Source organism: Mercenaria mercenaria, chromosome 16, assembly GCF_021730395.1.
Source record: "Mercenaria mercenaria strain notata chromosome 16, MADL_Memer_1, whole genome shotgun sequence".
NCBI classification, from domain to species: Eukaryota; Metazoa; Mollusca; class Bivalvia; order Venerida; family Veneridae; genus Mercenaria; species Mercenaria mercenaria.
This window is the reverse complement of record NC_069376.1, coordinates 13,440,158-13,452,844: the sequence shown is the minus strand read 5'-3', so window position 1 is coordinate 13,452,844 and position 12,687 is coordinate 13,440,158. Positions and strand designations below refer to the sequence as shown.

The 12,687-nt window shown below is 35.5% G+C and overlaps 1 protein-coding gene across 3 annotated transcripts in view; it reads left to right on the top strand.

The window, feature by feature from the left end:
* Positions 1-2,472: 2,472 nt before the first annotated feature.
* Positions 2,473-12,687, top strand: part of LOC123540074 (uncharacterized) — a 180,335-nt gene continuing 170,120 nt past the window's right edge. For 2 of the 3 annotated variants that reach the window (XM_053526120.1, XM_053526119.1), the window contains exon 1: positions 2,473-2,620. The gene's annotated coding sequence lies outside the window, so the exon portion shown is untranslated. The remainder of the gene's footprint in view (positions 2,621-12,687) is intronic. The other variant, XM_053526121.1, reaches the window with a different exon arrangement.

Here is a 12,687-nt window from a genome sequence, read left to right as displayed (position 1 = left end):
ATTATACATGTTAACAAAAACCCGGTCTACTAGCTATAAACTGTAAGTGGAAGTTTTTGAATGTTTTTTTTTTTTATAAAGTTGTTGAATCTTATAGAGAATTTCTTTTTATAGCCTGTATGCATGTAGTATCTATGTGACTTGAACATAATATGTTGAATACTATCTAAAACTAGCGAATGGCACTAGTGTTTAGTATTTAATTCTGTAAATAAAATTACTCATATTCTCGTTAATTTTTAATATTTTTCTCGGTTAAATAAAGGCAAAAATAAATTTCATGCATTTTATGTCCAAAGGTTTATGTGCATCTGTATTGTTATCAATATGACGTAGATGGTTTAATCAACATTATGATTTTCGTTTTTTACAGGATGCTGTTCAAGAGAGTAATAATGGAGCGCCTAGCACTGTGGTGCACAGGAAAAAGAGAAATGATTTTTTAAGCTGCAACTTCAGTGAGAAAAGAGAACAATCAGACAGAACTTGGATATATAATGAGTTCAATATTTAACATGTTGTAGCGATGAAATACTCGGTTATATTTCTTCAGGAAACTTGCAAACAAACTTTAAATCAGTGCTAGATTTCTTCTTGTTAAATGTTAAACAAAATCACAATTATTTGAGAATAAAATGTGTACTAAATAATTTTAGTTTTCAGTCTATTTTTTTTTTTTCAAATTCATAATCGTTGGGATGGCGTTGGCATCCTTCTTTCGGCCAACAAAGTTGACCCAACGTAGGACCAACCATGATAGACGAAAAAATGTTGTTAGCCCAATGGAGGACCAACGATAAGTGTAGGATACCAGTCGTTGGGCCAACGGTGTACCAACCGTTGGGTCAATGTTGTGCCAATTAGCAAAATGGCGTTGGACCAACGTTGGAAATCTTCGTTGGGCCAACGAAGAGTCTGCAGTTGGCCCAACGTTGGGCCAACGCATGTCTGCTATCTGGGATGGTGATAACGCGATGGCACGATGGTGAAAAAGCGATGATACGATGGTGAAAACGCGATGGCAAGATGGTGCGATGGTGAAAACTCGATGATACGATGATGAAAACGCGATATTACATCGACATTTCACCATCGTACCATCGCGATTTCATTATCGTGCCATCGCGTTTTCACCATCGTACCATCGTTGTTTCATCATCGTGCCATCGCGCCATCGCGTTTTCGTCATCGTACCATCGTGCATCGCGGTTTAGTATTAAATAAAAAGTCACGATTGTCCAAACGGAACACTGTATATACATGTACATTGCCAGCTGGTATATTAGGCCACAAAGTATTCCTTCTTGATGACATGTTAAGCAGTCTATTTGTACATCATTAAGACGTTTAAGACATTGATCTCATGATATCTTAATCTTCCAATCCATATTTAATTATTCCTTCTCTTGAGAAGGAATATTACTGTTTAATAAGTCACACTTGACTGAGCTACTGATACCGAAAGCTGTTGTCATTACAGGCCGGCCAATAAAACTCCATGACCTTAGAAATAACTATTCTTTCTCAATTGGGGGGAATCCATGGGTTACACAATACTAAACCCGAGGATGATTAATTGATTCTTTTATTTCCTCCTGAACATAACATAGGTACATTCACCAGATAGACATATATCAGCAAATTTAAATGTAAACAACCAAATATTATCGTTACCTTCAAATGCATGGTTAATATATGAAAACAAACCCCATTGCGACCCTATAATTATGTGTAACAAATTTTCCCACATCAAATAACCAGGTCAATGTCTTATTGCTGCATTAGATGCTTTTAGATATCAAGCAGACGAATTCTGTGTTTACATGATCAGATTACAGTCGTCTGCTGACTCTCTCATAGGTAGTAAAGCTCTTCACCTAATGCATATATGCTTAATTGCCTGCCGGCCGGTAATTATCTACTTTAATCTACTGAAGGAGGTAACAGATTTAATTTGTTGGTGGATTTAACAATTTATGTTAAATAACTAGCGTAAATACTTACCTGATATTTTTTGGCAGTATAAAACAGACATTGCAACCAACATTTTACAAGATGGTCATTTTATATTTATATAGATGTGCCCTAGAAGGAACTTTTGGTATGCTTTAACTTGTATTACACATTGCGTTGCAATACTATAGTATAGGAAAGTGAAAGTAGATTTTCCTTTTTTGTCAAAAAATAATTCTGTAACACGAGTCAGAGAACGATAAAGGTTTAAAAAGTTTAAGTAATCACAATTACTCAAATTACTTGTAATAACATGCAAAATGCAAGTCAGTTCTAAAAATTTCACCTCCTCCGCGGGACCAAATTTTAGTGTATGTACAATTATCCGAAATCGGCTAGTTATCAGTTACTAGAGGTCAGACGGAATGTGTGGCGTCGCGCTCTATGTATAGAATGCGACCTACAATACCTATGCCACGTGATAAAATTGGCAAATCAGATCGCTTGATGAAGCGTCATGGGTATTATGGGTATTTTAGTTATACGAAAAATTTATCAACAGGCTTATTCTTTTACACATTGGATGTTTCTTTATGCAACAGTGAGTGAAATGACAAAGCGTTCATCCTGATCGAATGACATTGTTTACAGATTAAAAGGTGTGCCGGTAAGTGCATTTAGCTATTATATTGGTATGTCTAGATAAATATAATAATTAAAATCCGTTGAGTCTAGAGATACGTTTTTAAGTTTTATAAATGTACAGAAAAAGCTGTGTATGGTCGTATAAATACAATGTAGTACAGAAAACTTATGTAAAATGTAGAATGGAACCGCTTCAGAAAATAATTGTAAACCCAATTACAGATACAGTTGGAGTAGATCTTATAACGATATAGAGCTTAGAGGAACGGAAATGCGTATTCCGTGTTTGGTTGGCAAAAGTGTAAGTCACGTACGTCACCGTAGCCGGAACGAAAATAGGTATTCGGTGCTTGTTTGGTAACTGTGTAAGTTACGTCACCATGGCAAATACTTAAAACTTATTTTCCAACTACACTGCTTTTAAAAATATATGTCTTGTTATTCGTGTAAACATCACCATGTTTCAACACGATATCAAGTATTGTCCAATTTATTTGACCTGTCAAAAAATGGACCCGGCTTTTATTATATTCTGTTCGAGCCTATATAAGATTAATATGAAAGCCGGGAACATGTTTTGACAGGTCAATTAAATAGCACAATATGTAATAGTTATAGTATGTGTGAGAGTGTGTTACCAGGATATATCAGAGCTAGGGGTACATCGAGGGTATTTTTCTCTGTACATATCGTCGAGGCCGGTAGGCCGAGACAGATATGTGAAGAGAAAAATAACGAGATGTACCCCTAGCTCTGATATATCCTGGTAACACACGAGCACTACATATTATAACTGTTTTATCGCATAGTTTATCATTAAAATTTATATATTATTTTCATTTAAATTTGTTTATTATTATTTTTACCATTTTGATTCCCTTTCTGCGCCTCGCTGACTGAAACACTAAAACTTCTGTTTTAGAAAATGTGTTCCCCAGATAAAAGTACCCAACAAATTTCTGCATTGGTTTTAAATCTTTGCATTTCATTGGCCAGACATATTGTAAAACTTGTTGTTTTGTTTGTAAAAAAAATCAAAGAAAAAGAAACATTTGAGAAATCTCAGAATTTCATATATTTCATGTATTTCTGAATTTGGCAATAACTATCAAGTTTTTGAAATATTCTAGTTTATTTATTCTTTTACTTTATAAATGTAGGTGTTTGTGACAATTCTTTCTCTGTGAACTGTAAATTGGAGCTAAAATCATCTTTTCTTTGAAAGGAAAAAATTATACTCCCTTGATAGGACCTCAATAGAGAAAAAGTGTTCCGATATATAACGGAACAGTTTTACTGTGCTGATATATATCGGAACACTTTTTTTCTTATGAAACTCCATAGAGATTTCTGTGTTGATATATATCGCAACAGTTTTGTAAGATATCAGCACAGTTTTGTAGTAATAATGTGTGTTACTATGTATAACATGCTGCAAAGATCAAAGGAAAATTGCCGCACTATGCGATAATAAGTTTTATTTGTGGGATTCAACACCATAAACCCGAGACATATTTACACAGTGACAAATCGATACCCAGGTGAAGCGATCTCTGTCGTTCTTTATCTTTATGGTTGATATGTCGGTCAATAAGATAAAGGCCGAAACCAAACACAATCTACTCCACTACGACGGAGTATAACACGGATTTATTGTTAATAAGGTAAACATTTCATTATGTCTATATAGACGTACATTTATTATTATATGCTCTTTCATCCATTTACGCCATAAAATAATTATGCTGATATTGCTAACACTTTTTAGTTACAAAAACATATATACAAAAAAGCTTGGACATTGTTTGTAAGAATAAGGTCAGATATTCGGTCGATAATATACTTCTTTTCCGTGGTGTAGTTGAAAGAAGTCCATAATAAATAAATCCTAATTTTCCCAGTTTTTGCGCAAATTCGGGTAGAACGAGTGCTGTAATCACATTTTTCACTGCTAGAATACCACGCCTGGTAAACAACAGAGCTACCTCTTTCAGAGGTATACGGTAAATTGCTCTGTCGCAACTTCCGAGCTAGTGCACGTCGCGATAAAAGAACATCAACAAATTTGAGTGTCATATTTTTTTGCATTTTTGCAAGCATTGTATAGAGTATCAAAAATCGGCGAATGGTAGGCGATGTACATATGATTTAACTTTACAGAGAACTTAAAGTTTGCTAATTTATTTTAATTTGTGATCGTGGTGACTTTTACCAGCAAGCTGATTTAGCAGTGAATTTGGCCGTTTCGTCATGAAAGTACTTTCATTGTCAAATATTTGCATTTTAACTAACATTAAGAAGCAAACCGAGTAGGCGTGAGATAGCTGTAAAGTATACAATGCATTTGGAAATAAAATATGTACCAAAATGGTTTGGGAATGAAAATATTCACATTTTATCATGAGAGACAGCTCTGTCGTGAAGGAGATAGTCAGATCGCCAAGGAGATAGTTCTGTGTTGCATTAACAGAGCTCTGTGTTCATAATTTTAATGTTATATTGAAAAGTTTACAATATTTACGTTGGGTTGTCCTCTTTTGAAATAATATAAAGTCACTGTTCCATTGGATATACTATGTATGAATTTGCCAAGTTTTTTTCGGGCCCTACTGAATGGTGACCACATTTATTTGCCTCGTCAAATGACTAGTAAGGGTCGAAGCACATCCCCTAGTAGTCTTACAAATTACAAGATATTATAACATTATAACAGTAATAGGTACATATTATGTGCAAATACATTTTTGTAATATATAGGGGTTTTATTTCTTGCTTGAATAGAAAAGCAATAGAGCCCAATTAACTTTCTTTTCCATTGATGATAGAAAGGAAAATTTAAACATTCAAAAACACTAACTTAATTTATTTTCCTAAAGATATGTTTTTGTAAAATATTAATAGTAAAAAACTTTCACACTTGTCTGCTTTTTCTCTATTTTTATATTAACCCATACTTTGTACCCTGCAAAATTTCTGTTACGAACTTGTCCATCCTTCAATTTGGACGGACTCATTAACTATATGAAGGGGTGATTACCCCCAAAAATACTAACTGAATGGTGAAAAGAGCAGATCTCGATCAGACTGCACATATGTGCAGGTTGATCATGATCCACAATGGTCCCATAGGCATATCTAATCGTGTCTAGCATCATAAGGATTAATCTAGTTCCCTCTGTCCCTTCTTACTTTTACAAGGATACATAATATTTTTTTTCATTTACATCAATAAATTGGCTGTAAGGAATAGAAAAAAAGATATTTAGAAAATCTAAAATAAAAAAAAACAGGTCTTATATGAATTATTTTGTTATATTGAAGGTTATTTTATCTTTTCTTTTAGTCTTAATCAGCACAGCTCTGGCAAAAGCTTTTTTCATTGATTTCCAAGTGTTTTTAAAATTTTTGATATTTTTATTGAGTGTTGCCGTTTCTTTTTCAATATTAAAATTGAATAACATGTAGTTTTTGACTCCTATTACTGTAGGTGACAAATTAAGCATTTTGCATTGATATATGTACATTTTGAAAAAAAGATCAGTACTAGGTTTTTGGCTGTAAGAGTTGACGATTCATCATTTTGGCTGTATCCAAATATCATCATATTTTCATTCAAGGAAGAAAATGGGTGAGTTGTTGGTTTCAAGAGCTGATTTATAAGATTTTTGGTTGTGTCACATTTCCAGAATAAGTGTTCGATTATTTCGTTTTCCTGTTTGCAAAAAGAGCACAACGGACTATCTTTAATTTCATCTTTAAACAGATCATTTGTTCCTATAATTCTGTGTAGAATTCGAATCTGAAACCTTGTATCTTTGTGTTTTTCGTGATTTTAAAAGGTAATTCGTAGATACATTTCCATTCGTTTTCGTCAAAGTCCAAATTTAACTTTTCTATCCATTAATATGCCCCTACTTTGGGGGGGGGGGGGGGGTCATATAGATTTGCCCTTGTCCGTCCGTCCGTCCTTCTGTCCGTCCGAGAATGTTGTGTCGCGCCTAGCTCCAAAAGTATTTGACGTAGAGTCACAAAACTTTACAGGAATATTGGTCAGCATGTGTAGTTGTGTACCTGGGGTTTCGCGTCCGGATTCATTCAGTCGTGTAGGAGTTATGGCCCCTGACTTAGTATAAAATTGGTCATTTTAATGTTATGTCGCACGTAGCTCCAAAAGTATTTGACCTAGTGTCACCAAAGTTTACAGGAATGTTGGTCAGCATGTGCAATTGTGCACCTGGGGTTTCGCGTCTGGATTCATTCAATCGTGGGTTGGGATCACCCCTATCCACCCCACTCCCCTCTGTCCCTTCTTCCCCAGCAAAATTGTTTGCGACTATGTTTAGCATTTTATATGTACTGAGCATAGATAACGATTATAAATTACATTCTGAAATATTTCAGCATGTTTTAAAAATTTCATTATTTACCATGAATAGTCTTTAAATAAGAAGATTTGAAACTTTGAAACTGAAAGTAGAAAACAATACCTGTAAATCCCTGGTATCAATCGACGATTCTGTAATCATTATGTGAAACGACACCGGTCGTGACAACTGACGTTTGGTTACCGACGAGAAATCAATAATTATCAAAAATCAATCAATCTTACTTGTATTGAGGTTATAACACACTAAATAGCCACCACTATATATTCTATATAAAATGACAAGTTTTCACAATGCTGCAATACACACCTAGACCCATTTTAAATTTCTTTAGCTTACATTTTCTTGTAGATCAACATTAATACTGTAAAAATATCCAAAGAAAAGTAGGGGTCATGTTTGATGCAAGAAAAATATTTCTGGTCAAACGGACACACCGTAATTTTTACACTGAAATGACAATCACAATTTAGGGTAGGGGTGTATGAATAAATTTCACATGTTAAATCAGTTTGGAGTCTTTTTTCAACATGCAAATGCTACCAGTATGTCAAGTATAGGCATGCAATATGATTTCAACCAATATATAGCAATGATTTCAAGGAAAATCCTTCTTACAGCAAAAAAAACTGAGAACTATTTGAATCCGCCATTATGCGACTACCATTTTTTCATAGGTGCTCAGGCTATTTAGTGTCTGTATGCCTTGAACACTTCCCTGCGAATAGATCCCTGCTTTGCACTGCGCATATCGTACGCGGGTACCAAACTTAGATGTGATGATCCGGTATAATATATTCGTATAAGAGAATTAATTTTTGTACCCGGTTCATGAGACGCACAGTACAAAGCAGGGGCTCAAGCGGAAAGCAAGTGTTCCCAGTGTCGGTGTCACTCACTGGCACCAGACCAGAAAGAAAATGCCTCTGTATATGTTATACCCTACCCCTAGGTATCATATAAGAACCATGGTCGTGAACGGGAAAATATACTAACCTATTTCAAACGCGTATTTCATACCTAAAACACGCAGTTCAGTAAATGTGTACTATTGATATTAAACAAGTGGTAATTTATCTTCCGTTGTGTACCTGTCACATTTCTTCAATACTTCTTATCTTAGAAAAACAACGTGTAGTTCATAGTTTTTTCAACGGTACACAAAAAACTTGCTTGAACTTCCCTGGTGAAGTTCCGGTCTAGATTACAGACACACTCTGATTGGCTGATGTGAAAATGTATGTCCGTCGTCATTTTACTACACGTGTACGCTTAAATATTTATATGCAACATAAATGTGCAAAATGAATTAAATAAACAGAATAGATGTATACCAATGTATGATTTCAAATTCAAAATCATATACAAGATGAATTTCATTCATCATTTCGAGTCTTTATCGTAAAACTGTGAATATATTGCATTCTGTTTTTGTCTGTTTACATTTCGCTTAACATGTGCACACTGCCGTGACCTCTAGACCGGATGTTCATTAGGGGAGTTCACGCAAGTTTTTTCTGTAACGTTGACTAAAGCATAAAATATGTGGAGCATCTCTGCAATATGGAATATTGAGACAATGTGACAGGTGCACAAACGAAGATAAATTATCGCTTGTTTAATATCAATAGTACACATTTACTGAACTGCGTGTTTTAGGTATGAAATACGCGATTGAAATGGGTGAGTATATTTTCCCGTTCACGACCATGGTTCTTATATGATACCTAGGGGTAGGGTATAACATATACAGAGGCATTTTCTTTCTGGTCTGGTGCCAGTGGTGTCACTGTTGCAAATCTTGTAATAATGTCAGTAATTCGGTCGAAAATGTGCTTCCATGGTGTGGTGTAGTCGAAAGAAGTCCATAAAGAAGTCCATAATAAATAGATTCTATTTTCTCCACTTTTGCGCAAATTCGTGTAAAATGAGTGCTTTAATCACACTTTCTCACTACTAGAATACGTTCTGCATGAAATGAGACGGTTTTCATGTTCATACACCACACATGGCAAGTTTTGCAGATCGAAACCGGAAGTAGGTATTTATTTCGCGGACAAGTGCACATATACGCCATTTTTAGGGTAGCAGACCACAACTGACTGGCATTTTCGTAGGAACTATTCAACGCCCTAGTTTCTTTTTTTTTCTGTTAATTTGTGATAGAACTTTCATGAAAACTAGGTGTAGGAAAAAGGGATTATAAAGATACGTTAAGACGACCTGACGGTTTTCATGTTCATACACCCCACATGGCAAGTTTTGCAGATCGAAACCGGAAGTAGGTATTTATTGCGCGGACAAGTGCAGATACTAGTATGCGCCTTTTTTAGGGTAGCAGACCACAACTGACTGGCATTTCAGTAGGAACTATTCAACCCCTATTTTCTTTTCATTTTTTCATTAATTTATGATACAACGTTCGTGAAAAAATAGGTGATGTTCTGTAAAGATACGTAAAGACGAGCTGAAGTTGTCGAATTTTATATGAAACAAAGAAGGATCTTCAGCCTCTTCTTATTGTAAAAGAATTGATGGTAAAAATGCATTTTTGTAAACACGCTGAAATGTTGCAAATTACGTTTTATTATCGGCATCTATGCTCAATTCACAGATTAAAATGCTGAAAAAAGCTCAACTAAAGGCAGGGGCGGAGGATAGTGGGGTGGTCCTGACCAGTGTCTGTACCAGAAACTTCAGAAGGCTTACTGCATTTATTTTAATACTGATAACGAGCACGTTGATTATATAAACAATGTACACGTTAATCATATTGTTTTAATGGCATATATAAAATAATGTTATAAGTATTTTTTATACGATTTTGTATTTTTTCCAAGCTTATCTTGGTGAATATATCATAAATTGTATCATTTAAACCTATATATGTCCTTTTTAGCAAAATTAAATATATTGAAGCATGAACATGTTAGCGACCTGGATTTATTATCGTTTTAGTTAAATGGACACGACACCCAGTCGTTATCAGTTGTAAATTGTTGAGAACTTTTACCATCTAATTAGTATTCTTTTTAATCACTGATTTTGTCGCCTATCCGACGAACAAAAAGTAACGTCAAAGTGCGTTCTCAGATACAACGCGGGTATGGTTTCGTAAGAATATTCTATATACTTAAGAAGTGTATTCACTGAATATTCCCATATAAATGCATTTCGTTTTCCTCAATCCTTAAGTGTTTTATAATAAAAAGTATTTCTTGAATGAATTTCATAAAAATTCTGTTTCCAGATCTTGTTAAATCTGGCAAAAAATGTGCCGTCATGTAGGCAATCAAAGCCAGTTATAAATATAGCAATTCTTTTTTGAACGAAAAGAAAATTGTTTGAAAATTTTAATAGCTGAAGAATGTAAAAGCTGAAGAACACGAAAGAAGGATCTCTAGCCCGCTCGCCCGCTTCGCTCAGTAGTGATAGCGCAGATCTGCGGATCGCGGGTTCGTGAGTTCGAGCCCTGAGCGAGGCGTACGTTCTCAGTGACGATATGATAAAAAACAGTGTCTGAAATCATTATTCCTCCACCTCTGATTCATGAGGGGAAGTTGGCAGTTACTTAGCGGAGAACATGTTTGTACTGGTACAGAATCCAGGAAGACTGTTTGGTCAAATGTCCTATAACTGAAATACCCTTGAAAGCCCCAAGACAAACAAACAAAAGAAGAATCTCATGACAACAGTGACGTCACGCGGACATATGACATAACAGATTCAATCAAGTGTAGTGATAAAAAATGTCTTACAGGGAACATTTTCCGCAGGTAAAATATCCATTTTTTCTAAAATGTAGTGTTTGACAATACCTTGTTTTCCTTTAAATTATAGTAAAAAAAAACAAACAAACAAAAAACAAAGATAAAAAACATCGTATCAAGTTTGGCCTTCCGTAATAACAAAATATGATTGTATTTATCAAGACTGAGATAAAAAGTGATGAAATTAATGAATAGTTATGATATATTTGTCTGTCCCCAACGAAATATTACTACTTTATACCCACTTACCTGACCCCAACCCCACATCCTTTAGTCCATCGGTGAGTCCAACAGTGTCATGATGTGTGACTTTTAAATAGCAAAACTTTTCATGTTATACAGAAACAGGGAAATATTCATGCGTGAGTGCATGCAAGCGTGCGTACGTGCTTGCGTATGTCCGTCCGTCCATCTGTCCGGCTATTTTTTCTCCAGATCACAACTTCGTCGTATATTTTGAAAATACTTTATACTTTACTCAGTGAGATCGATTCTCGGGAGCAAACATAGGACCTCTGTCTCTAAAATAAATGTAACACTTGACTGAGGGGGTTAAACAAAGGTTGTGCTCACAAAAATCATCACACTGAGGCAAGTGTAACGCTGCGTGTATTACGTACAGTGCATGTTTGTTTGTTGTTTTCTTCGGGGGTGGGGTGGGAGAGAGAGAGAGATCTTATGCCATTTTTAAACAGTATTTCATTTAAGGTGGACAGTCAGTTTCCTGGATTTCATACGACCTGTAAGGGGATTTGTGAACAGAGCAAGCGTAGCAGATACTTGTGGAGATAAAGTTAATACTTGTATGAAACCCAGGAAACTGACTGTCCAACTTAAATGAAATACTGTTTAGAAACGGCATAAGATCTTCCGCCCCAACCCATAACCGAAAAAACAAACAAACAAACAAAAATTGACAAATCATTGCAGAGTGATGTACATGTAATTTAGACATACTGTATAGAACATAAACATGTTAACATTTATTTTATATGATTAATAATTAACCCGGGAGATTTTTAGTGTTTGTTAATTTTGTCATTATTATTTCTATTACTGATTTCACTGTTTCACGAAGCATAGGGGCCTACTTCTGACAAAGTTTAAACTAAGAAGAAAACTGTTTCACGAAAATAAGGCAGATAAACCGCAAGCACAGTGTCAAATTAAATGTTAGAATTTTACCACAAGGTCGGTTTTAGGACAACTTTTAAGATATTCTTATGTAAAACTGATCCAGAATCTATATTTATAACAGGGCAAAACATAACCGTGTTTCGTTAAACGGCTTCACATTTGGCTGCATGGCATCAAATTTTGATACGCCGCTCCAAATCACAGAACACGGTTTTAGCATGCATTAGACGGCGTCAAGTTGTAATAAATCATTTCATTTTACACTGCACTTACTCATGTTGTGTTAAACGGCTTCACATTGAGGTGGATCGTATCATGTTTTGTTGGATGATTTCAAAGTACGGTGCATCGCAACACGTTTTTCAATGCATCGTTCCATGTTTAGATGGATGGAATTGACGGATAGCTCAGTGGTTTGTACACTGGCCTTCCAATCCTGAGGTCGGGGGATTCGATCCCCGGCAGCTACTCGGGAATTTTCAGAAACGCTTTTCAGTGTTTCCCACCCAACTAGAGGTGTACTGGTCAGGAACCCAGGCAATCCTTGCGTGTATCAGTGCTATACACTGGGCACGTTAAAGAACCAGGCTGTCTATTCGCAACGAGCTAGGCTAAGTTAGCCGGACAAGCCTGTATCTGATTTCTGATCTCTCTGTCGTGGGGCCTTTGTCTCACTCTGTCCCTCTGGTCAGATCGCTCTGTGTCTGTACTAGTAGACATGTAGATGATGAATTATGCGCCCTGTGTGGCTGCATTTGAACTATGTAAAGCGCCTTTGAACGTGAAATTGATCATGA